At 43.6% G+C, this 25969-nt stretch overlaps 1 protein-coding gene across 1 annotated transcript in view; it reads right to left on the bottom strand.

The window, feature by feature from the left end:
• LOC705588 (HLA class II histocompatibility antigen, DRB1-4 beta chain-like) overlaps positions 1–25969 on the bottom strand; it is a 117421-nt gene that overhangs the window by 40549 nt on the left and 50903 nt on the right. The gene's annotated exons all lie outside the window — the stretch shown is intronic.

Raw genomic sequence — 25969 nt, 5'->3', positions numbered from 1 at the left:
CACAATGGCAGGCTGAAGAGCTCCTCAAGAGTGGCCAGAGTTGATGCTGGGGCCGAGGAGGTGCCAAGAGTGAGCAAGAGCTGCTCGCATGTTGTTACCTCTCACCCCGACTCTTTGGAGTTGGAAGCACTGGTTTGCCTGGAAGCAGCTTCCGTTTTTCCTGTACTTCTGGCCTGAGCTGAGGGTTGACAGAGAGGAAAGCCATTCAGCTCTGGAGTCTCGACAACAAGTTGGTTGACCCTGCGGCCATGAACGGAACTCTCAAAGTCATGTTGTCCAAGTGAGACTCGCCCATTTATCCTATCTACACTGACCCTTGCCTCCTGGGTCCTAATGCCTGTCAGACAAACTTCCTCTTGCCTCTCTTCTACGAGGCGAGTCCTGCTTCTAAAAACCACTCCCTGTGTCTGGTGCTTGCCTACTTTCTCCTATAAGAATGATTTCTACTATAAACCTCAGGACTCTGTTCCCTTCTTTAGGCACCAGACTCACCAATCAGAAAGAAATAATTTTTGCCCAAAGCCCTGTCTGGTGGGTGGGACTATCTGGAATTTTAGGATCCCTCCTCAGACTAGCAGGCCTAACAAAAGTTATTCCTGAAGCTAGGATATGGGGAGCTTCAGAAATGATATCCTTCCTATTCAAGTGGGGACAAAAGGCGTCACTCTTCCAACCCTGGAGATCCCTTCCCTCCCTCAGGTTATGGCCCTCCACTTCATTTTTGGGGCATAACATCTTTATAGGACGGGGTAAAGTCCCAGTGCTAACAGGAGAATGCTTAGGACTCTAAGAGGTTTTTGAGAGTGCATTTATGAGGGCCACTAAATCTGATTTTTCTCGGTCTTCTTTGTGGTCTAGGAGGACAGGCAAGGGCACGGGTTTTTGAGAATGTGTCAGTAAGGGCCACTAAATCCGACCTTCCTTGGTCCTCCTTGTAGTCTAGGAGGAAAACTAGTGTTTCTGCTGCTGCATTGGTGAGCACAACTATTGCAGTCAGCAGGGTCCAGGGACCGTTGTGAGTTCTTGGGCAAGAGGTGTTTCTGCTGCTGCATCAGTGAGAGCAACTATTCCAATCAGCAGCATCCAGGGATCATTGTGGGTTGTTGGGCAGGGGCGAAACAAACAAACCAAAACTGCAGGCAGATGGGAAACACTCAGGCATCAACAGGCTCGCCCTTGAAATGCATCCTAAGTGATTGGGACCAGTTTGATCCACAAACCCTGAAAAAGTGGCCACTTATTTTTTTCTGCACTGTGGCTTGGTCCCAATATTGTCTCTCTGATGGGACAAAATGGCCCCCTGAGGGAAGTATAAATTACAATACTATCCTGCAGCTTGACCTTTTCTGTAAGAGGGAAGGCAAATGGAGTGAAATACCTTATGTCCAAGCTCTCTTTTCATTGAAGGAGAATCCACAACTATGCAAAACTTGCAATTTACATCCCACAAGAGGACCTCTCAGCTTACCCCCATATGCTAGCCTCCCTATACCTCCCCTTCCTATTAATGATAAGCCTCCTGTAATCTCCCCTGCCCAGAAGGAAACAAGCAAATAAGTCTCCAAGGAACCACAAAAACCCCCGGGCTATCGGTTATGTCCCATTCAAGCTGTAGTGGGAGGGGGATTGGGTCCAACCCAGGTACATGTCCCCTTCTCCCTCTCTGATTTAAAGCAGATCAAGGCAGACCTGGGGAAGTTTTCAGATGATCCTGATAGGTATATAGATGTCCTACAGGTTCTTGGGCAAACCTTCCATCTCACTTGAAGAGATGCCATGCTATTGTTAGATCAAACCCTGGTCTTTAATGAAAAGAATGCATGCAGCCCGAGAGTTTGGAGATACTTGGTATCTTAGTCAAGTAAATGATAGAATGACAGCTGAAGAAAGGGACAAATTCCCTATTGGTCAGTAAGCTGTTCCCAGTATGGATCCCCACTGCTACCTCGACTCAGTTCATTGGGACCTCGACTCAGTTCATTGGGACTGTTGACCTGTGTTCTAGAAGGACTAAGGACAATTATGAAAAAGCCCATGAATTATTTAATGGTGACCACCATAACTCAGGGAAGGGAAAAAAAATCCTTCTACTGTCCTGGAGCAGCTATGGGAGGCCTTAAGAACATATACTCCCCTGTCACCTGACTCACTTGAGGGTCAATTGATCCTAAAAGATAAGTTTATTACCCAATTAGTCACAGGAATCAAGAGAAAGCTCCCAAAGCGAGCCCTGGGCCCTGAACAAAATCTGGAGGCGTATTAAACCTGGCAAACATGGTGTTCTATAATTGGGACCAAGAGGAACGGGCCCAAAAGGAAAAACGAGATCAGAGAAAGGTCGCAGCCTTAGTCATGGCCCTCAGACAAACAAACCTTGGTGGTTGAGAGAGGACAGAAAATGGAGCAGGCCAATCACCTGGTAGAGCTTGTTATCAGTGTGGTTTTCAAGGACACTTTAAAAAAGATTGTCCAATGAGAAACAAGCTGCCCCCTCGCCCATGTCCACTATGCTGAGGCAATCACTGGAAGGTGCACTGCCCCAGAATGTGAAGGTTCTCTGGGCCAGAAGCCCCCAACCAGATGATCCAGCAACAGGACTGATGGTGCCCAGGGCAAGTGCCAGCTCATGTCATCACCCTCACGAGCCCTGGGTACGTTTAACCATTAAGGGCCAGGAAATTGACTTCCTCCTGGACACTGGCGCGACCTTCTCAGTGTTAATCTCCTGTCCTGTACGACTGTCCTCAAGGTCCATTACCATCTGAGGAATCCTGGGACAGTCTGTAACCAGGTATTTTGCCCACCTCCTCAGTTATAATTGGGAGATTTTGCTACAGATAGTAAGTATGCTTATCTAATCCTACATGCCCATGCTGCAATATGGAAAGAAAGGGAGTTCCTAACCTCTGGGGGAACCCCCATTAAATATCACAAGGAAACCATGAAGTTGTTGCACGCAGTGCAAAAACCCAAGGAGGTGGCAGTCTTACACTGCCTAAGCCATCAAAAGGGAAGGAGAGGGGAGAACCACAGCATAAGCGGCTGGCAGAGGCAGGGAAAGACCAGCACAAAGGAAAGAGAGAAAGAGACAGAAAGTGTGTGTATGTCACAGAGAGAGAGAGAGAGGAAGTGACAGAGACAAACAGGGAGTCAGAAAGAAAGGAGAGAGAAGAGAGAGAAAGGGAGGAAAGACAGAAAGAGAGACAGAGGAAGAGACAGAGAGACAGAAATTTAAAGAGAGAAGGAAAGAGAAGAAGAGACAAAGGAGTCAAAGAGAGAGAAAGAGATAGAAGTAGTAAAGAAAAAACAGTGTACCCTACTCCGTTAAACGCCAGAGTAAATTTACAACCTGTACTTGATAATTGAAGGTCTTCTCCATAACCCTATACCACTACAATACCACCTTGTTGTCGGTGTAAACAAGAGCATAGCCTGAAAGCACTGAGGCCACTGACAACCCATGGCCTTCCTATCAAAAATCCTTAACCTGACTGCTTGCGGTGGCTGATGCCTGTAATCCCAGCACTTTGGGAGGCCAAGGCAAGCAGATCACAAGGTCAGGAGATACAGACCATCCTGGCTAACACGGTGAAACCCGATCTCTACTAAAAATACAAAAAATTAGCGAGGTGTGGTGTTGGGCGCCTGTAGTCCCAGCTACTAGGGAGGCTGAGGCAGGAGAATGGCGTGAACTTGGGAGGCGGAGCTTACAGTGAGCCGAGATTGAGGCACTGCGCTCCAGCCTGGGTGACAGAGCGAGACTCTGTCTCAAAAAAAAAAAAAAAAAAAAAAATTCCTTAACCCAGCAGGTTTCCTAACAGGTGGTCTAAATCTTAACTAATTACCATACAAAGGTCCAACCAGATCTAGGAGGAACTCCCCTCAGGACAGGAGGATAGATGGCCCCTTCCAGGTGATTAAGGAAAAAAGACACAATGGGTATTCAGTAAGTGATAAGGGAACTCCTGTAGAACCAGAGTTAGGAAAGTTACCTAATAATTGATCTGCTCAAACGTGAGATCTATTTGACTCAGCCAAACCTTAAAGTACTTACAGAATCAGGAAGGAGCCATCTATGCCAATTCTAAGTTAATATGGACTTATTGAGGTCTTACTAATAGTAAAGAATAATTGAAATTGTTGGAACCGAACTGTCGATTCCCTCCTGGGCAGTGGTCGCCGCGAAGGATCACCGACACGAGATTCACAGCAGAGAGTTATTTATTACTAGCGCGCTAGGGTCCCAAGCTCTAAGTTGGCCCTGGGACCCCGACTGCTTGTTACAGGCTGTTTATATAGGCAAACATAAGTTCAAACACAGCTTATGGCGCGAAATTCAAACAAAGCTTAAGGCGCAAAATGATTGGGTCTAGCTATGGCCTGAGCAAGGTGTCTTATGCTAATTGGTTAGAGCAGGACCTTATGAGGTTTTTTCCTGGAGCTGTTGATTCCGGGAACTTCGAGGCAGGGTGGGACCCCCGGAATTGGCAGGGTGGGACCCCATGAGGTTGTTTCCCGGAATTGGCAGGGTGGGACCCTATCAGGGTGGGTCCTTATCGAGGCAGGGTGGGACTCTATCCAGAGCCACCTGGTGTTAATTTTTTTCTATATGAGGCCTAGTTTCTAAGTTTTATGAGGCCTAGTTTCATTCCCTCCCCTTTTTGTGTCAGAGGCTCAATCTTGAGCCTCTTCTTCAGTCCTGAGGGTCTGGTATTGTTGGGTCAGAACCATAGCATGTACTACGTTTAATCTATTTTTAATAAGGGTGAGTAAGCGGTTGAGTATGCATGGCCCGAAAGTCAGGATGAGCGTGAGCAGGATGAGGGGTCCTAAGATGGTGGAGATTAGGGTGCTAAGCCAAGGGGATTGGTTGTACCAATTTTCAAACCAATTTTGCTGAGATTCTCTCTCTTTTTTTCTCTTGTCTAATCTTTCTCTTAGTTTTGCCATAGAATCTTTAACTACTCCTGAATGATCTGCATAAAAACAACATTGCTCTTTCAGGGCTGCACAGAGCCCGCCCTCTTTCAGAAAGACAATTTCTAGTCCTCGTCGGTTTTGTAATACAACTTCAGACAGAGAAGTCAAGGACTCTTCAAGTTTTGTGATGGATTGTTCTATGGCTCTAAGGTCTTCATCTATGGCTACTCTAAGTTGTTGCAGATGATGGTTACCATGCACTAGGGCTGCTGTCCCAGTCCCAACTCCAGCCGCTACCCCAATTCCTAACATTACGGCGAGGGTGAGGGAGATAGGTTCTCTCTTTGGTCTAGTATGAGTTTTTTGCTCATACCGGAGATCAAAGGAGTCTCCAGAGTGATAGTATACTCGGGGAACAACTTGTACCAACACGCAATAGTGGGTGCCACTGCTAAAAACGGCTGTGGATACACAGGGGGTGAGCCCAGTGTTGCAAGCCCACCAGTCCGTCTTGGAGGGGACCAAATAGTGATTGGAGCTGGGTACTGCCAAGGTTACATTACAAAGATGCTGATGACTAGGGGGCACTTGGCCTATGCAGGTTCCCGACCCAGAAACTTCAGCCAGGGTTAGTTTTCTTTGTTGTTCCCATGCGCATCCAGTAGGATTGGCGGAGTTAGTGAAATTATTAGTGGAGGCAATGCCTTCATAGTAAAGGGGGCCTGTTGCCAGACATAGCCAGCAAGAGGATGTAAATTCTGGCTTTGTCTGGTTTAAAGCGAAGTAGAAGCCCTTTATGAGATTTAGGAGCCTGTCACCTATTCCCAGGTCAAGGGGCCCGCGGGTGACGTTTTGGGCTGAAGGTGTGTATTTAGAGGAGGTGGAGATTAGAGGCGGGGAAGTGCTTTTAGGAGCTCTTGGTTGGGGCTCTCTTGGTGCAGGAACCAGGGGCTTCCTTGTTTCTGATAAAACTTGGTTTGGTCCTACTGCGACAGGGGCTGTGATAGGGCTGACTATTAATTTGATTTGGATAGGGATTCCATACAGTGGCTTTTGGTATAAATATAGGCCCCATATTAACCCGGATATCCAACGGTTATCAGATTTTGCTGCATCTTCAAATTTGATGCGGACCAGATTGCAAGTTTTTGAATATCGGGTTCTGGTGCAGCGCCGGACAAAGGACATGGTTATGTACCAGGGTTTTGTGGCCCATTTGCATTCTCCATCATTAGTAGTTATACAGGACCAACTAGCGCAAAACAGGGCATCTATTTTTCCACAAGTTTTTCTCATTTCTCCTGTCCTGAATCCGGGACAGGCATAGAACCCGTTCCGGCTTACGGACACCCTTCTAGCCTGTTTTCTCCATTCTCCCCCTTCCATGTCATCTATCTTTGCTATTTTGTCTAGGTTGAAATAGAGGTCAGGGAACCAAGTCCCCATAGGAGCAATTTTTGAGGTTTTATCTAAGACCTCAAGAGTACTAAAATCAATTACCTGCCAGGTCAGGTTATATGGCCGGTGGGGGTTATTACTGTCAGCAACGCAGGGAAGGAGGGCTAGTAATAAGCAAGGGGCTAGATACGAGAGAGTCTTATCTTGAGCGGGTCCTCGGAGCGTCGGAGTCTCCATGTCTTAGGTGGAGTTGGTCCGGGCGTCTCTGGAGCAGCCTTGGCGTGGGATGCATGGATCCAAGTGGAGATTCCGTCAACCTTTATGGCTGTGGGCGTGGTCAGGAGAACAATGTAGGGTCCTTTCCACCGAGGCTCTAGTCCTTGAGTGCGATGCCATCTAATGTAGACAGAGTCTCCCACCTGGAAGGGGTGACTGGTCTGTGGATGTCCTGGTTGGTACAGTTCTGCCAAGGGGGCCCAGATTTGGGCCTGTACTGCTTGGAGTCCTTTTAGCCAGGCCTGTAGGTCAGTCTTAGGATCGGAGGGGGAGAAGGAATTAAGCAAGGTTGACAAAGGGGGAGGTCCTCCGTAGAGGATTTCATATGGAGTGAGCCCAAAACGGTTAGGTGTATTCCGGGCCCTTAACAGAGCTAAGGATAGGAGGCGTCTCCAATCTTTTAAACCAGTCTCTAAGGTCAATTTAGTAAGGGTCTCTTTTATTGTTCTATTCATTCTTTCTACCTGTCCTGAGCTCTGGGGTCTATAGGCACAATGTAATTTCCAATTAATCCCCAATATCCTGGCGAGCCCCTGACTTACCTGAGAAATGAAGGCCGGCCCGTTATCTGACCCAATTACCTTGGGAAGTCCGAATCTAGGAAAGATTTCTTCCAAAATTTTCTTGGCTACTATGTGTGCCGTTTCTTGCCGAGTGGGGTAGGCTTCTACCCATCCTGAAAAGGTATCTACAAACACCAGTAAGTACTTATATCCAGCATAGTGAGGTTTTACTTCAGTGAAGTCTATTTCCCAATAGACTCCTGGGCGGTTACCACGAGTTCGTTTCCCTTCTGGCACTCGGGTAGCCCCAGCGTTTACCTGCTGACAGACCTTACAGGCAGATGTCACTTGTTCTACGAGGGTACTTGCCTTTGGGATTAGAAAGTCAGTTTTTTCAATCAGTAATTTTAGCTTTCGATTACTCAAGTGTGTCCAGGCATGCATCTGCTGGATCATTGCCAGGGCCTCCTTTTGGGGAAGGACTATTTTTCCTCCTTTTTCCCAGTTTTTAGTGTCTTTGTTTTCTATAGCCCCTATGGCCTTTGCTTCTTCCTGATCTTCTGGGGTATAAGTATGTTCAATAGTTATGTGGCTGGTTTCGTCAGGTTCTGTGGCTAGGGTCAGTACTTCCGCCATGGCGGCTTGCCTGGCTACTTGGTCAGCCTGTCTGTTTCCTACTGCGACTGGATCCTGTCCTTTCTGATGCCCGGGGCAGTGAATTATAGCCACTTCTTGAGGAAGAAAAAGGGCTTTTAATAAGGCAATTATTTCAACTTTGTTCTTGATTTCCTTTCCTTCTGAGGTTAGGAGACCTCTTCTTTCATAGATACTTCCATGAGTATGAGCCGTTGCAAAGGCATACCGGCTATCAGTATAAATGTTAGCTTTCTTTCCCTTGGACAGCTCTAGGGCCTTGGTTAGTGCTATTAACTCAGCCTTCTGTGCAGACGTGCCAGGAGGTAGTGATTGTGCCCAAATGGTGTTGTGGCCATCTACTACCGCTGCTCCCGCCCTCCGGGTACCTGAGTCAAGGTAACTGCTGCCGTCTGTGTACCAGGTGTGATCCGCGTCTGGGAGTTCTTGGTCTTTAAGGTCTTCCCGTGTTCCATGGGTCTCAGCCAGTACTTGCCGACAATCGTGTGGGCTTGGTTGGTCTTCCGGTACCGGCAGCAGTGTAGCAGGGTTTAGGGTGACCGGAGGGCCAAACTGGACGCGGTCCATATCCAGTAGGAGGGCCTGGTAGTGGGTTAGGCGTGCGTTGGTTATCCACAGGTCCGGGGGCTGCCGCACTATGGCCTCTAGAGCATGTGGGGTAATAACAGTCAGTGGCTGCCCAAGGGTTAACTTAGCAGAGTCCTTGACCAGCATAGCGGTGGCTGCCATGATACGAAGACACGGGGGCCAGCTGGCCGCCACAGGGTCCAGCTTTTTAGAGAGGTATGCTACCGGTCTTTTCCAAGGCCCTAATTTTTGGGTCAAGACCCCTTTGGCAATCCCTTGCCTCTCGTCCAGGAAGAGGGTAAAGGGCTTTGAGGTGTCCGGTAACCCAAGGGCCAGGGCAGACAAGAGTGCTTGTTTTAGTGCCTCGAAAGCCAATTGATGCTCTGTCTGCCAGGTGAAAGGGGTCCTCTCCTTGGTGAGTGCATAAAGGGGGGCGGCCAGTTCAGCAAAACCGGGTATCCACAAGCGACAGAACCCAGCAGTTCCCAAGAATTCACGTACCTCCCTGGGATTTCGCGGTGGTGGAAGGCGAGCCACTGTCTCTATGCGCCCAGGGGTGAGCCACCTTTTCCCTTCACTCAGGATATACCCCAGATATGTTACCTTGGTCTGACAGAGCTGTGCCTTCTTGGCGGATGCCCGGTATCCTTTTTCACCCAGTGCCTGGAGTAGATGCCTGGTACCTTGTATACAGATTTCCTTTGTAGGAGCAGCCAAGAGGAGGTCATCCACATACTGGAGTAGAGTCACTTCTGGATTTTGGGTCCGGAAGTCGGTCAGGTCTCGATGAAGAGCCTCATCGAAGAGAGTGGGAGAGTTCTTGAATCCTTGGGGAAGCCGGGTCCAGGTCAATTGGCCCGAAATTCCTTTCTCAGGATCCTTCCACTCAAAGGCAAAGAGTTCTTGGCTTTGGGGGGCCAGAGGTAAACAGAAGAAAGCATCTTTTAAATCTAATACTGTATACCAGTTATAGCCTGGTTTTAAGGTGCTGAGTAAGTTGTAAGGATTGGGAACCGTGGGATGGATGTCCATGGTTCTTTTGTTAATTTCTCTCAAGTCTTGGACAGGCCTGTAATCCTGAGTACCAGGCTTTTTTACTGGCAGAAGAGGAGTGTTCCAGGGTGAGCGACAAGGTCGCAACACTCCGAGTTCTAGAAATTTGTTAATGTGCTGCCGAATTCCTATATGAGCCTCTTGGCTCATGGGATATTGCTTGATAGACACGGGCACTGCCGTGGGCTTTAAATCAATTATGATTGGGGCTTGATACTTAGCTAGCCCGAGTCCTCCCGTTTCCGCCCAAGCTTGGGGAAAGTCTTGCAACCAAACATCGGGGAGGCTAGTGATGACCGGAGCGTCGAAAAGCCGATGCTCATCTTGCAGAGACACAGTTAAAATTTGGATGGGCTGACCGTCCCGATCTAATACTTGGGCCCCAGTCTCGGAGAAGTGGATTTGGGCTCCGAGCTTGGTCAGAAGATCTCGCCCCAGGAGGGGGTAGGGGCATTCAGGTACCACCAAGAAGGAATGTGTCACCATTCCTTGTCCAAGATTAACTGTCCGGTGGTTAGTCCACTTGTGCAATTTTCCCCCTGTTGCCCCCTGGACCTAGGATGTGCAGGAAGACAGGGGCCCGTCTGCCTTTGTCAAAACTGAATGTTGGGCCCCTGTGTCCACCAAGAAGGTGGTGGGATGCCCCCCTACAGAGAGAGTTAGCCGGGGCTCGGGGGGGGCTCCAGAGCCTTGACACCCCTATTCGCTATCTTCACCTAGGGTGAGGACAGCGGCAGGTTTCTTTTGGTCTTTAGGACGCTTGGGGCAATCTTTAATCCAATGTCCCCGTTCTTTGCAGTAGGCACACTGGTCTTTTTCCACTTTTGGCTGCCTCCGCTTCTCTCCCTCTCTCCCTGGTCCTTTCTCTCTCACAACTGCCGCCAGGATTTTTGTTAAACGCTTATCCCTCACTCGGTCCCTATGATCCTCTCGCTCCATCTGTTCCTTCGCTAACCTGGCTTCCTTTTCCTCAGGGGTTTCTCTCTTATTATACACTTTTTCTGCCTCCCTAACCAATTCCTGTAATCCATAGGTTTGGATTCCATCTAGCCTTTGGAGTTTTCCTTTTATATCTAATGCAGCTTGGTCTATGAATGCCATAGCTACGGTAGCCTTATGTTCTAGGGCCTCTGGATCGAATGGGATATACATTCGGAATCCTTCCAGAAGCCTTTCCATGAAGGCTGCCGGGCTTTCGTCCCTTTCCTGAGTTATGGTCCTTACCTTGGCCAAATTTGTGGGGCACTTTCCTGCCCCTTTGAGACCCGCCAACAGAGCCTGGCGATAGATTCGGAGACTCTCCCTACCTGGTGCCGTTTCATAGTCCCAGTCTGGGCGGGTGAGGGGAAATCCCTCGTCTATTTCATTGGGAAGTTGGGTTGGGAGGCCTCCTGGTCCTGGCACATTTTTCCGGGCCTCCAGGAGGACTCGCTGCCTTTCTTCAGTGGTTAGGAGGACCTGCAAGAGTTGCTGGCAATCATCCCAAGTGGGCTGGTGAGTGAGGAGAATGGATTCTATCAACGAGGTTAGGGCCTGGGGGTCTTGGGAAAAGGAAGGGTTATGGGTTTTCCAGTTGTAGAGGTCAGAGGCAGAGAAGGGCCAGTACTGGACCGTGCGATTGACAGTACGGAGGGGAAAAAGGGAGGATTGCCAAGTGGAAGGGCCATCTGGGTCCTCAGTCCGCCACAAGCGGAGACGTGGAGGTGTTGGCGGCGGTGTCCGAGGGGTGAGCTTGGGCGGGGCTGGAGAAGGAGACGGGGTGGAGGGAGAGGCCGAGGGAGAAGTTGGAGAAAGGGTAGGGGCTGAGGCGGTAGAGGAAAGAGCTGGGGACAAGACAGGGGGCAAGGGTGAAGCGTAATGTGGAGGTCCCAGAAGGGGGTTCTGAGGTGGAGGAGGCAGGGGGTCAAGAAGGAGGAGATCCCTCTGGGGTTCATCTGGGAGGACTGGCTTAGGCGGGTCCGGATTCCGATTCTTTGGGGCTTCTAAGGCAAGGAGGGTAGATTGGGATGGGGAAGGGGAATGGAGGAAGGGTTTCACCCAAGAGGGAGGATTTCGGACCAGATCCTCCCAAATAATTATGTAGGCCACCTGGTCCTGGTGTCCGAGTGGCCCAGGATCCATCACTTTTGCTTTAACCTGCAAGATAATTGAGAGGTTAAATGTTCCATCCCGGGGCCATTCCCCATGGAGGGTTGGCCATTCGGACGAGCAGAATGTTTTCCATCGTCCCTTACGGACTTCTACAGAGAGGTGGTGGGCTCGAGCCCGGACGTCAGGGAAGTGAGTCAGGGTTAGAGACAAAGGAGTCGTCAACGTCTGTCCCATTTCATCCACGTATAACAAGGACAAAACGAAAGTAACAAAAATAAAGACCAGACAAGTAAGGAGAAGCCGCGCGGCCAGAGAGTGGCGCCACAAGATCACAAAATATTCAGACGGCAGGGGCGGCCTGCCTACAGATTTGAAGAGGCTGACTGAGTCGTCAGCCTTCTCCCAGACTACCGCCAGGGCGTCCCCCGGGGCGTAAGTGGGAAGGTGCCGGACATGTCTGTCCCCCTTCCCCACTTAATTCAGAAGGAGTACTCCCCAGAGTTCAGAGTTAGCCGGCAAGACAGACAGAACAAAACGAAAGTACCTGGTGGGTCCGTTCAGTCAGCAGTCCGTGGCCTGGGCCAGATGGGTCTCCGCCGGATGGGTCGGGGGTCCTCGGACGACCCCACTTCCCGGCCCATGCACCAAATGTTGGAACCGAACTGTCGATTCCCTCCTGGGCAGGGGTCGCCGCGAAGGATCACCGACACGAGATTCACAGCAGAGAGTTATTTATTACTAGCGCGCTAGGGTCCCAAGCTCTAAGTTGGCCCTGGGACCCCGACTGCTTGTTACAGGCTGTTTATATAGGCAAACATAAGTTCAAACACAGCTTATGGTGCGAAATTCAAACAAAGCTTAAGGCGCAAAATGATTGGGTCTAGCTATGGCCTGAGCAAGGTGTCTTATGCTAATTGGTTAGAGCAGGACCTTATGAGGTTTTTTCCTGGAGCTGTTGATTCCGGGAACTTCGAGGCAGGGTGGGACCCCCGGAATTGGCAGGGTGGGACCCCATGAGGTTGTTTCCCGGAATTGGCAGGGTGGGACCCTATCAGGGTGGGTCCTTATCGAGGCAGGGTGGGACTCTATCCAGAGCCACCTGGTGTTAATTTTTTTCTATATGAGGCCTAGTTTCTAAGTTTTATAAGGCCTAGTTTCAAAATCCCAAACTGACAAGGTTTTCAGCAAAAGTAAAGTTTAGTAAAAGTTAACAGTGTAACATGTATTATCCTAACTTCGAATCTTGTAGAAATCAGACCCATCTGTGCCCCTCAAAGCTCAAGTCCGTCAGCACAGAGCCATACAACTAATACCCCTACTTATAGGGTTAGGAATGGCTAGTGCTACAGACACCAGAATAGAAGGTTTATCTACTTCATTATCCTACCCCCACACACTCTCAAAGAATTTCTCAGACAGCTTGTGAGAAATAACAAAATCTATGCTTACTCTACATTCCCAAATAGACTCTTTGGCAGCAGTGACTCTCCAAAACCGATGAGGCCTAACCCTCCTCACTGCTGAGAAAGAAGGTCTGCACCTTCTTAGGGGAAGAATGCTGCTTTTACACTACCCAGTCAGAGATAGTATGAGATGCTGCCTGGCATTTACAGGAAAAGGCTTCCTAAATCAGACAATGCCTTTCAAAGTCTTATACCAACCTCTGGAGTTGGGCAACATTGCCTCTCACCTTTCCAGGTCCCATGACAGCCATCTAACTATTACTCACCTTCAGGCCCTGTATTTTTAACCTCCTTGTCTAATTTGTTTCCTCTAGGATTGAGGTAATCAAGCTACAGATGATCTTACCAATGGAATCCCAAATGAGCTCAACTAACAGCTTCCACCAAGGAGCCCTGGATCGACCCACTGGCCCTTTCACTGGCCTAAAGAGTTTCCCTCTGGGGGACACTACAACTGCAGGACCCCTTCTTCACCCCTATCCATTGGGAAGTAGCTAGAATGGTCATCATCCAATTCCCAACAGCAGTTGGAGTGTCCTGTTTAGAGGAGGGATTGAGAGGTGAAGCCAGCTGGACTTCTGGGTAGAGTGGGGACTTGGAGAAGTTTTCTCTATAGCTAAAGGGTTGCAAATGAACCAATCAACACTCTGTGAAAATGCACCAATCAGCACTCTGTGTCTAGCTAAAATATTGTAAATGCACCAATCAACACTCTGTAAAAACGCACCAATCAGCACTCTGTGTCTTGCTAAAGGATTGTAAACACACCAATCAGCACTCTGTGTCTAGCTAAAGGATTGTAAATGCACCAATCAGCACTCTGTAAAACTGACCAATCAGCAGACTTGGGCGGGGCAAATAAGGGAATAAAAGCTGACCACCCGAGCCAGCAGCAGCAACCCATTTGGGTCCCCTTCCATGCTGTGGAAGCCTTGTTCTTTCACTCTTCACAATAAACCTTGCTGCTGCTCACTCTTTGGGCCTGCACTACCTTTATGGGCTATAACACTCACCACGAGGGTCTGTGGCTTCACTCCTGAAGTCAGTGAGACCACAAACCCACCAGAAGGAATAAATTCTGGACACACTTTCACCTGGTTTTTCCAAATGTTTTTATCTTAAGTAGCTCTAGCACAACAGCAAAACCAGGAAACTGACTTTGGTATAATATGTGTCCATAGTTCTATGCCTTGTCTTATCATTTTTGCAGATTTATGTAACCATCACACAATCCAGTGGAGAGCTATTCCATCCCTCAGAGATCTCCCCTCAGGCTGCCCTTTAGAGTCACACCCTGCTCCCTACACATCATCACCCTGACAACTGACAACCACTAATCTCTTCTCCACCAATCTCCATAATAGCGTCATTTTGAAAATGTTACATAAATAGAATCACACAGTATGTGACTTTTGTGACTGGCATTTTCCCCTCAGCATAATGTCCTTGAGATCCATCCAAGTTGTTGCGTGTATCAACAATTTGCTCTTTTTATTGCTAAGGAATACTCCATCAGATGGAGGCACTGCAGTTTAACTATTTCCCTGTTGAGGGACGTTTCGACTGTTTCTATTTTGGGGCTATTACAAATAAAGCTGTTGTGAACATTTGCGTAAGATTTTTGTGTGAACATGTGTTTTTATTTTCCTGATTTTAATGTCCCAGAATGTAATTCCTGGCTCATATGGCAAATATATGTCTAGTTCTTCAAGACACAGCCAAACTATTTTCTAGAAGGACTGCCATTTTACATCCTCACCACCAGTGTATGGAAATCCAGTTTTTCTTCATTATTACCAGCATTTATCATTGTTAGTTTTTAAAAGAATTTTAGCTGTATTAAAAGGTGTGTAGTGCTATAATTTCAAGTTCTTAATTTGCATTTCCTTGATAGCTAGTGATTTGCATGTCATTAATTGTGCTTATTTGCCATGTATGTATATCTTCTGTGATAAAATATCTCTTCATACCTTTTGCCAATTATGTAATTAAATTTTATAGCTTTCACTCTACTACAGATTTTATAGTAGAGCTTTTACACTTGATTATATATTCTAGATAATATATTCTTCATAATATATGTAGTTTTAAATATCTTCTTCATATCTCTAGCTTACTTTTCATTTCTTAGCAGGATACCTTTCAGAACAAAAGTTTTTAAATTTTGATAAAGCTCCATTTATTGATTTTTGTTTGTTTTTTGTTTTTGTTTTTTGTTTTTTACACACAGCACTTTTGGTGTCATAGCTAAGAACTCAGAACCCAGACACCAGGCCCTAGCTCCTGACGATTTTCTCATGTTTTCTTCTAAACGTTTTACATGTAGACTTGATTTAATGGGATAAGTGTTTTCACGAGATGAGAGAATTTGTTAAGTTTCTTTCTTGTTTCTTTTTCTTTTGTTTCTTTTTTGTTTTTGTTTGGTTTTGTTTTTGTCTATGGATTTCCACTCTCTCCTGGATTATTGTTTGAAAAAACTATAGTCTATATTACCTTCGTTGAATTCTTTTGCATCTTTGTCAAAACGAGTTGGCATAGGTGTATTTCCGGGTTCTCTATACTGCTCCACTAGTCTCTGTCTATCCTTGCACTAATGTCAATCAGTATTGACTTTGTAGCTATAAAAATTCTGAAATTTGGTTACAGTTACTTCTCCATGTTTTTTCTTTTTATGAAATTTGTTTGACCTATACTAGTTCCCTTGCTTCTCCATATACATTTTAGAATAACTTTGTCTACAACTATTACAAATCTTGCTGGAATTTAGAGAGAAATGGTATTAAACTTGGATACCAAATTGGGGAGAATTGGCATGTTTATAATATTTAGGTTTTTGGTAGATTAACACAGTAAATATCTCCATTTCTTTAGATTTTTTATTTCTTCATCAGCATTTTAGCATATGGATTGTGTACATGTTCTGTTGGTATACTTATAAGGTTTTTTGAGTAAAGAAAATTCATGGTTTTTTTTTGTTTTTTTTTTTTTTGAGATGGAGCCTCACTGTGTTGCCCAGGCTGGAGTGCAGTGGTGTGATCTCAGCTCACTGAAAGCTCTGCCTCCTGGGTTCATGCCATTCTCCTGCCTCAGCCTCCCAAGTAGCTGGGACTACAGGTGCCCGCCACCATGCCTGGCAAATTTTTTTGTATTTCTAGTAGAGACGGGGTTTCACCGTATTTGCCAGGATGGTCTCAATCTGCTGACCTCGTGATCTGCCCCCCTCGGCCTCCCAAAGTGCTGGGATTACAGGTGTGAGCCTCCGTGCCCAGCCTCATGTTGTATTTTTAATATTTGTTTTGATTTCCTTGTTACTGTATATTCAAATAAAATTGAGAGTTTTGGTTGATCTTAAATTGTGACCTTTGTGAATTTCCTCATTAGCAGAAGCAGAAGAGGAAAAGCATTCAGTCTTCCACCATTAAGTGTAATTTAGCCACATTTTTGTAGAAATTATTTATCAAGTTGAGGAGGTAGTCTTCTATTTCTACTATTTTGAGGGGTTTTTGTTGTTGTTGTTGTTGTTATCTCAAATGAATGTTGAATTATGTCAAAGGCCTTTTCTACATCAATTGATAGAATCATGCGATGTTTTGGCCAGGTGCAGTGGCTCAGGCCTGTAATCCCAGCACTTTGGGAGGCTGAGACAGGTGGATCACCTGAGGTCAGGAGTTCGAGACCAGCCTGGCCAACATGGCAAAACCCCATCTCTACTAAAAATACAAAATTAGCTGGGCATGGTGGCGGGCGCCTGTCATCCCAGGTACTCGGGAGGCTGAGGCAAGAGACTAGCTCAAACCCGGGAGGCGGAGGTTGCAGTGAGCAGAGACTGCACCATTTCACTCCAGCCTGGGTTACAGATGTGATGTTTCTTCTTTAGCTTGTTAATATGATGGATGACATTGATTGATTTCAAACATTAAACCAGACTTACACCCTAGAATAAACGCTACTTGGCATAATTTACATATTTTTTCAGTGTGGCTGATTTTTACTTGCTAACATTTTGTTAGGGAGTTTTGCATTTACAGTCATGCGGGTATATTGCTTTTTAATTTTCTTTTGCTGTTCTAGTTTTGTGTGCTTTTGATTTTAGGAAATGCTGGCCTCATAACATAAGTTGGGATGTGTTCCGTTCTCTTCTGTTTTCTGGAGGAAATTTTGCAGACTTGTGTTAATTCTACTGAAATGTTCGATAGATTTCTCCTGTGAAACTATTCTAGCCTAGAGATTTCTCCTTCAGAGGTCTTTATGTTATAATTTCTATTTCTTTCATAATTATAAAGCTTTTCAATTTATCTATTTCATATTGAGTTAGTTGGAATAGTGTGTACTTTTTAAGGATTTTTTTCCATATCACCTAAGTGTTTTTGGTGTATTCTTTTGGTGGACTATTGATGTCGAAGGACTTCTAATTACATAACATGTTTCAATCCCAATATTGTTGTTTTTTCTCCTTTTTCCCTTTTATTTTGTCCTAGAAATTCGTCAGTTCTATTAATCTTTTCAAAGAACAAACTTTTTCTTTCACTGATGTTCTTATTTATTTATTTATTTATTTATTATTATTATTATACTTTAAGTTCTAGGGTACTTGTGCATAACGTGCAGGTTTGTTACATATGTATACTTGTGCCATGTTGGTGTGCTGCACCCATCAACTCGTCAGCACCCATCAACTCGTCATTTACATCAGGTATAACTCCCAATGCAATCCCTCCCCCCTCCCCCCTCCCCATGATAGACCCCGGTGTGTGATGTTCCCCTTCCCGAGTCCAAGTGATCTCATTGTTCAGGTCCCACCTATGAGTGAGAACATGCGGTGTTTGGTTTTCTGTTCTTGTGATAGTTTGCTAAGAATGATGGTTTCCAGCTGCATCCATGTCCCTACAAAGGACACAAACTCATCCATTTTTATGGCTGCATAGTATTCCATGGTGTATATGTGCCACATTTTCTCCCATACAATAATAATGGGAGACTTCAACACTCCACTGTCAACATTAGACAGATCAACGAGACAGAAAGTTAACAGGGATAACCAGGAATTGAACTCATCTCTGCAGCAAGCAGACCTAATAGACATCTATAGAACTCTCCACCCCAAATCACTGATTTTCTCTCTCTCTCTCTCTTTTTTTGTTTGAGATGGAGTTTTGTTCTTGTTGCCAAGGCTGGAGTGCAGTGGCACAATCTCGGCTCACCACAAGCTTTGCCTCTCGGGTTAAAGTGATTCTCTTGCCTCAGCCTCCCAAGTAGCTGGGATTACAGAAATGTGCCACCACTTCCGGCTAATTTTGTATTTTTAGTAGAGATGGTGTTTCTCCATGTTGGTCAGGCTGGTATCAAACTCCCAACCTCAGGTGATCTGTCCCCTCGGCCTCCCAAAATGCTGGGATTACAGATGTGAGCCACCAAGTTCTGCCCTTATATTCATTTTTTTTTCTTCTTCTTGCTTTAGGTTATTTTAGACTACTTTTCTAGATTCTTGAGGTGCGAATGGAGATTATTGGTTTCTGACCTTCTCTCTTTTTTAGTGTATAGGTTTTGTACTATAAATAGTTATGCAAAGCACTGCTTTAGCTATGTGCCAAACATTTTCATATGTTGTATTTTCATTTTCACTTAGTTGAATACATTTTTATTTTCCTAAAGACATCTTTTTTGATCCACGGGTATTTTAAAAGTACGTTATTAAGTTTCTATGTGTTTGGAGTTGTACCAATTTCCTTCATGTTATTGATTTCTGGCTCAACTCCATTGCTTCCAAAGAACACAGTCTGCATTATTTCAATTATTTCACATTTGTTAAGGTTCCTTTTATGGTCCAGGGTGTGGTCTATGGGTCTATGTGTCTATGTTGGTAAATATTCCATGGACAGTTAAAAAAAGTATATTCTGTGGTTCGGTGTGGTGATCTGTAAATGTCTATTAGATCTTATTGGTGGATAGTTTTGTTGGGTTTCATTATCTTGCTGAGTTTCTATGCAGTTGTTTTATTAACTTTTCAGAGATGTGAATTCTCAAAGTTTAACTGTGTATTTGTCCATTTCTCCTTCCAGTTCTGACCATTTTTGCTCTACTTATTTGTAAGCTGGTTGTTTGGTGCACACATATTTAGGGTTGCTCTGCCTTCTTTGTGAATTAACATTTTTATCATTATGTAGTGTTTCTGTTTGTCTCTCAGAATATTCATTTTTCTGTGTATTTTATGTTATCTGATATTGTAGCCATTTCTGCTTTCTTTGACAAATGTTTTTCACGGTTCACTTTTTTCCATTTTTCTATTTCAACCTTCTACTCTTGGAATATTTGCAGTAAGTTTCTTTTTTTTTTTTTTTTTTTTTTTTTTTAGGCGGAGTCTCGCTCTGTCGCCCAGGCTGGAGTGCAGTGGCGCGATCTGGGCTCACTGCAAGCTCCGCCTCCCGGGTTCCCGCCATTCTCCTGCCTCAGCCTCCTGAGTAGCTGGGACTACAGGTGCCGCCACCACGCCCGGCTAATTTTTTTGTATTTTTAGTAGAGACGGGGTTTCATTGTGTTAGCCAGGATGGTCTCGATCTCCTGACCTCGTGATCCGCCCATCTCGGCCTCCCAAAGTGCTGGGATTACAGGCTTGAGCCACCGCGCCCGGCCCAGTAAGTTTCTTATAGGTAGCATATCAATGGGTTATTATTTTTCACTCTGACATTTGTCTTTTTAGACAATTTACATGTAATGGAATTATTAATATGTGAGCTCTTATGACTGTCATTTACTTTTTGTATTCTTTGTTGTTTCCTTTGGTTTTTGCTTCTCTGTTTTCTTTTTTTGTTTTTTGATGTGTTCCTGAAGCAATATTTAGAACTCCATTTTTAATCAACCATTTTTTGGTGTATCTCATTGTAGAGTTTTTGTGATTTATCTATTAACATAATTTATCATAGTCTACTGGTGCTGACATTTTACCAATTTGACTCAGGTGTAGAAACTTTACCTCCTTTATATCTCTTTCCACTCCTGCATTTATAATATATATTTTTTATTTTCTCTACCTGCATCAAAAACCACATCTGATGATGTTGTAATATTTGCCTCAACCATCAAATTAATTTACAAAACTGAAGAAGAGGAATCTGTTATATCTACCCGTACTTTTACTCATTCTATTGTTTATTTTTTTCCTGATTGTCCAAGATTTCTTCCATTATCATTTCTATTCCAGTTCAAGCACTTCCTTTAGTCTTTGTTTTAGGATAAGTCTGCTAGCATGAAATTCTCTTGATTTTCCTTCCTCTAAGAATGTCATGGCCGGGCACTGTGGCTCACGCCTATATTCCCAGCACTTTGGGAGTCCAAGGTAGGTGTTCCTCTGAGCTCAGGAGTTTGAGACCAGCCTGGACAACATGGGAAAACTCTGTCTCTACCAAAAATTCAAAAAATTAACCAGGCATGGTGGTGCATGTCTGTAATCCCAGCTACTCAGGAGACTGAGGTGTGAGGATCGCATGAGACTGGGAGGCAGAGGCCGCAGTAAGCTTTGGTCATGCCATTGCCCTCCACCCTCCAGGGTGACAGAGCAAGACTTTATCTAACAAACAAAAACAACCACAACCACAACCACAACAACAACAGCAACAACAAAAGAATGTTATGATAGAACCTTCATTTTATATTAATATTCTTACTGGATATACATTCTAGGTTAACATAACGTTACTTTCAGCCATTAAAATATCTTGTGCCACTTCTGTCTGGTCTGCATGATTTCTAGTGAGCAATCCACTGTCATTTAATTTATTTTCCCCTATGCATGAAGTGTCATTTCTATCTTGTTGCTTTCAAGATTTTTGGCATAAATTTCTTCGGATTTGTCTTCGTTTGGGTTTTCACAAATTCTTGAATTTTTACATTTAAGTCTTTGTCCAAATTTTAAAATAGTCAATCTTCCTTCAAACACTCTTTGGGCTTCATCCATTTGTCACCTCACTCTAAGACGCCAGTGACACAAATTTCTTATCTTTTGTTATAGTCTTACAGATTTATCAGCATGAAATAATATTAAACATTATGAAAAACTATACAAAAAATTTGCATATAATGAATAAGTTACTCAAAATGTACAATATACTGAAGCTGACAAATAATATAACATATGACGAGTGCCACATCTCATATAGAAATTAAGCCCATTCTATAAAGTTTTCCCAAGACAAGACAGCAGGTTGATCTAACTTCAGTAACTATTTTAAAATATTTAAGGAACAATCAACACTAACTTTATGCTAATTTCAAACATATTTGAAAAAAGGAAAAAAACATTTGCAGTTACATTTGATGAGATCTGTGTAAACTTTAAGATCTGAAAGGAACTCTACAACAAACAGGAATTTATAGACACATAACTCTTTTTTTTTCTTTTTTCTTTTTATTATACTCTAAGTTCTGGGGTACATATGCACAACGTGCAGGTTTGCTACATAGGTATACATGTGCCATGTTAGTTTGCTGCACCCATCAACTCGTCATTTACATTAGATATTTCTCCTAATATTATCCCTCCCCGAGTCCCCCATCCCCAACAGGCCCCAGTGTGTGATATTCCCCCGCCCTGTGTCCAAGTGTTCTCATTGTTGAATTCCCACCTATGAGTGAGAACATGCGGTGTTTGGTTTTCTGTCCTTCTGATAGTTTGCTGAGAATGATGGTTTCCAGCTTCATCCATGTCCCTGCAAAGAGGAGTTGGTACCATTCCTTCTGAAAGGAAGATGATCTATTCCAATCTCTAGAAAAAGAGGGAATCCTCCCTAACTCATTTTATAAGGCCAGCATCATCCTGATTCCAAAGCCTGGCAGACCACATCCAGCAGCACATCAAAAAGCTTATCCACCATGATCAAGTAGGCTTCATCCCTGGGATGCAAGGCTGGTTCAACATTCACAAATCAATAAATGTAATCCAGCATATAAACAGAACCAAAGAAAAAAGCTGCATGATTATTTCAATAAATGCAGAAAAGGCCTTTGACAAAATTCAACAGCCCTTCATGCTAAAAACTCTCAATAAATTAGGTATTGATGGGACATATGTCAAAATAATAAGGGCTGTTTATGACAAACCCACAGCCAATATCATACTGAATGGGCAAAAACTGAAAGCATTCCCTTTGAAAACTGCACAAGACAGGGATACGCTCTCTCACCACTTCTATTCAACATAGCGTTGGCAGTTCTGGCCAGGGCCATCAGGCAGGAGAAAGAAATAAAGAGTATTCGATTAGGAAAAAAGGAAGTCAAACTGCCTCTGTTTGCAGATGACATGATTGTGTATTAGAAAACCCCATCGTCTCACCCCAAATTCTCCTTAAGCTGATAAGCAACTTCAGCAAAGTCTCAGGAAACAAAATCAATGTGCAAAAATCACAAGCATTCTTATATACCAATAACAGACAAACAGAGTCAAATCATGAGTGAACTCCCATTCACAATTTCTTCAAAGAGAATAAAATACCTAGGAATCCAATTGACAAGGGATGTGAAGGATCTCTTCAAGGAGAACTACCAACCACTGCTCAACGAAATAAAAGAGGACACAAACAAATGGAAGAACATACCATGCTCATGGATAGGAAGAATCAATATCATGAAAATGGTCATACTGCCCAAGGTAGTTTATAGATTCAATGCCATCCCCATCAAGCTACCAATGACTTTCTTCACAGAACTGGAAAAAACTACTTTAAAGTTCATATGGAACCAAAAAAGAGCCCACATTGCCAAGACAATGCAAAGCCAAAAGAACAAAGCTGGAGGCATCATGCTACCTGACTTCAAACTATACTACAAGGCTACAGTAACCAAAACAACATGGTACTGGTACCAAAACAGATATATAGACCAATGGAACAGAACAGAGGGCTCAGAAATAACACCACACATCTACAACAGTCTGATCTTTGGCAAACCTGACAAAAACAAGAAATGGGGAAAGGATTCCCTATTTAATAAATGGTGCTGGGAAAACTGGCTAGCCATCTGCGGAAAGCTGAAACTGGATCCCTTTCTTACACCTTACACAAAAATTAATTCAAGATGGATTAAAGACTTAAATGTTAGCCCTAAAACCATAAAAACCCTAGAAGAAAACCTCGGCAATACCTTTCAGGACATAGGCATGGGCAAGGACTTCATGTCTAAAACACCAAAAGCAATGGTAACAAAAGAACAAAAGCCAAATTGACAAATGGGATGTAGTTAAACTAAAGAGCTTCTGCACAGCAAAAGAAACTACTGTCAGAGTGAACAGGCAACCTACAGAATGGGAGAAAATTTCTACAATTTACTCATCTGACAAAGGGCTAATATCCAGAATCTACAAAGAACTCAAACAAACTTACAACAACAAAAAAACCCATCAAAAAGTGGGCAAAGGATATAAACAGACAATTCTCAAAAGAAGATATTTATGCAGCCAATAGACACATGAAAAAATGCTCATCATCACTGGCCATCAGAGAAATGCAAATCAAAACCGCAATGAGATACTATCTTACACCAGTGATTCTGACCTTCTGATCCACCTGCTTCAGCCTCCCAAAGTGCTGGGATTACAGGCATGAGCCACCATGCCCAGCCACAATGTATTTTTTTTTATAAAGGAATTATTCTAACAGGTTTACGAAAACATAATTTATACACTACAAAATTTACTCATTGTATATATAAAATTTAGTGATTTCAGTAAATTAATAGATTTGTACAATTATCACAACAATCCAGCTTTATAACATTTCTGTCATGTTCAAAATTTCTCTATTTATAGCTAATTTCCACTGACACTCCAAGTCTTATGCACCCGGCGATCTGCTTTTGTGTCTATAATTTAACTCTTCTAGGTATTTTAAGTAAATGAAATCATACAATATGTAATCTTTTGTGTCCAGTTTCCTTCACTTAGTTAACATTATTGAAGTTCACCAGTTTTGTAGAATGTATCATCATTTTGTTTCCTTTCTTTTCATTCCTTTTTATTCATGTTGTCTTTTTTTCATTTGTGTAAATATATAAGGCACAAGTATAGTTTTGTTACCTGCATCGATTGCATAGTGGTGAAGTCGGTGTTTCTACAGTATCCATCACCCAAGTCACATGCATTGTACCCATTAAGTAATGTCTCATCATCCGGAGTGCAAGGGTTGAAACTTGCCTTGGCAAAACTACCTTCATGTTCATGGTATCTCCCCTGCCAGATAAGTTTGTTTTGCTTCCCTTTTATTGTTGAATGATATTGCTTTGCATAGATGTACTACCATTTTGTTTATCCATTTACTAGTTGAAGGATATTTGGATTGTTTTCAGTTTGGGCTTGCTGTGGCTAATGCTGTTCTTGAACACATATCTTTGTGAGGACATATGTTTTTATGTCTCTTAGGTAGATTCCAAGGAGTGAAATTGATGGGTCATATGGCAAAGTATGTTAAACTTTTTAGGAAATTGCCAAATTTCCAGGTGTTTGTAAAATTATACATTCCCCCAGCGCCACATAAGGGTTTAGAAAGTCTATCTTAAAACATAATTATAATGTTGATGATACTATTAGAAATAACATCTGTCAGACAAACGCGGTGGTTCACACCTGTAGTCCCAGCACTTTGGGAGGCCGAGGCAGGCAGATCACGAGGTCAGGAGTTCGAGACCAGCCTGCCCAACATAGTGAAACTCTCTTTCTACTAAAAATGTAAAAATTAGCCGGACATGCTGGCTCACACCTGTAATCCCAGCTACTCGGCAGGGCCAGGCAGGAGAATCACTTGAACCCAGGAGTCGAAGGTTGTGGGGAGCCGGGATTGCACCACTGCACTTCAGCCTGGGCAACAGAGCAAGACCCTGTCTCAAAAAACAAAAATAAATAAATAAATAACATCTGTCTTGTTAATTTTGTATTTTCTCTTTATGTTTCAATTTTTATTTATCCAGGATCTATTTAGTGAAAGAAATAAGTTTGGAATACAACTTACCAAAAACAGAAACAAAATCTCAATTCTTTCTAATTCTAGACTCTGTTTCACTAGCATATTTAATGAAAAAAAAATCAGTAACAAATACTTTTCAAAAAATAAATGTATAGTGTGTTTTAAAATAGCACCTTGTAAAGCTAGTCATTCCTTATTCTGATTTTTTTCAAAAATTTCCCTAGAAAATATATTTACCTCGTAAAATAACATGTCAGCATACTTAATTGAGTTCTAAAAACAATCCTTTTTGCTTGCTTTTTTTATTGTAATTGAGTTAATGGCTGACATTTAATACTCAGTGTATGCATATTATATATATATATTTATGCTTTAAAAATATATATATTTTTAAATACATGCATAATAAATATTTATGTATTTAAAAAGACCCAAAAACCCTGAATTAAGGATGCCTATCAGGAATCTCTAGGCCTCCATGTGGAAATTAACTACAAATACTAACAAACTAATAGTACCAAATCTTTCCTTTCCCTACTCTGAAATCAATCTCTCCTACTCCATCCACCATTTCTTTATTTTTAAAAATACATGATTTTACTCCATTTCTTCCCATGTGCATCAGGGCCACTCTGCAAAGGTTGAGTCCTGGCTTGTCTGAGCCTCTGTGATCCCACGGTCATTCCAATGTGTGAGAAAGTGGGTACTGGGAACACTCTAGAAACAGTTTAGTTGATCCTTATGAAGACACACAGGAAAAAGTCATATCCTTTTCCTGCCTTTGGGAGTTGTTGTGAAACAATAAGAAACCTAAAGCTGCTGCGGAGGTCCTCCTACCACCTCAGGAAAGCGGACGTGCTGTGTGTGACAGAGATGAGCTATGAAGTTCCAGGATCACTGCTGATGCCCGTGGCCTCCTAAGTTGAGGAACCCCGGAGATGCCCAGCGTTGGATCTACCGGCAATGTGAGATAACGGGTTAAAGGAAAGAAAAGTCCACTAGATGGGATTTCCTGCTATTTGCAACAGAAGCATCTTCATTCAAATATTCATCCCACGCATTTTAGTTCTACCTTAGAAATCCACACCACAAGTCTCAT

The sequence above is a fragment of the Macaca mulatta genome, chromosome 4 (genome assembly GCF_049350105.2).
Source record: "Macaca mulatta isolate MMU2019108-1 chromosome 4, T2T-MMU8v2.0, whole genome shotgun sequence".
In the NCBI taxonomy this organism is placed as follows: domain Eukaryota; kingdom Metazoa; phylum Chordata; class Mammalia; order Primates; family Cercopithecidae; genus Macaca; species Macaca mulatta.
This window is presented reverse-complemented; position numbering and strand designations above follow the sequence as displayed.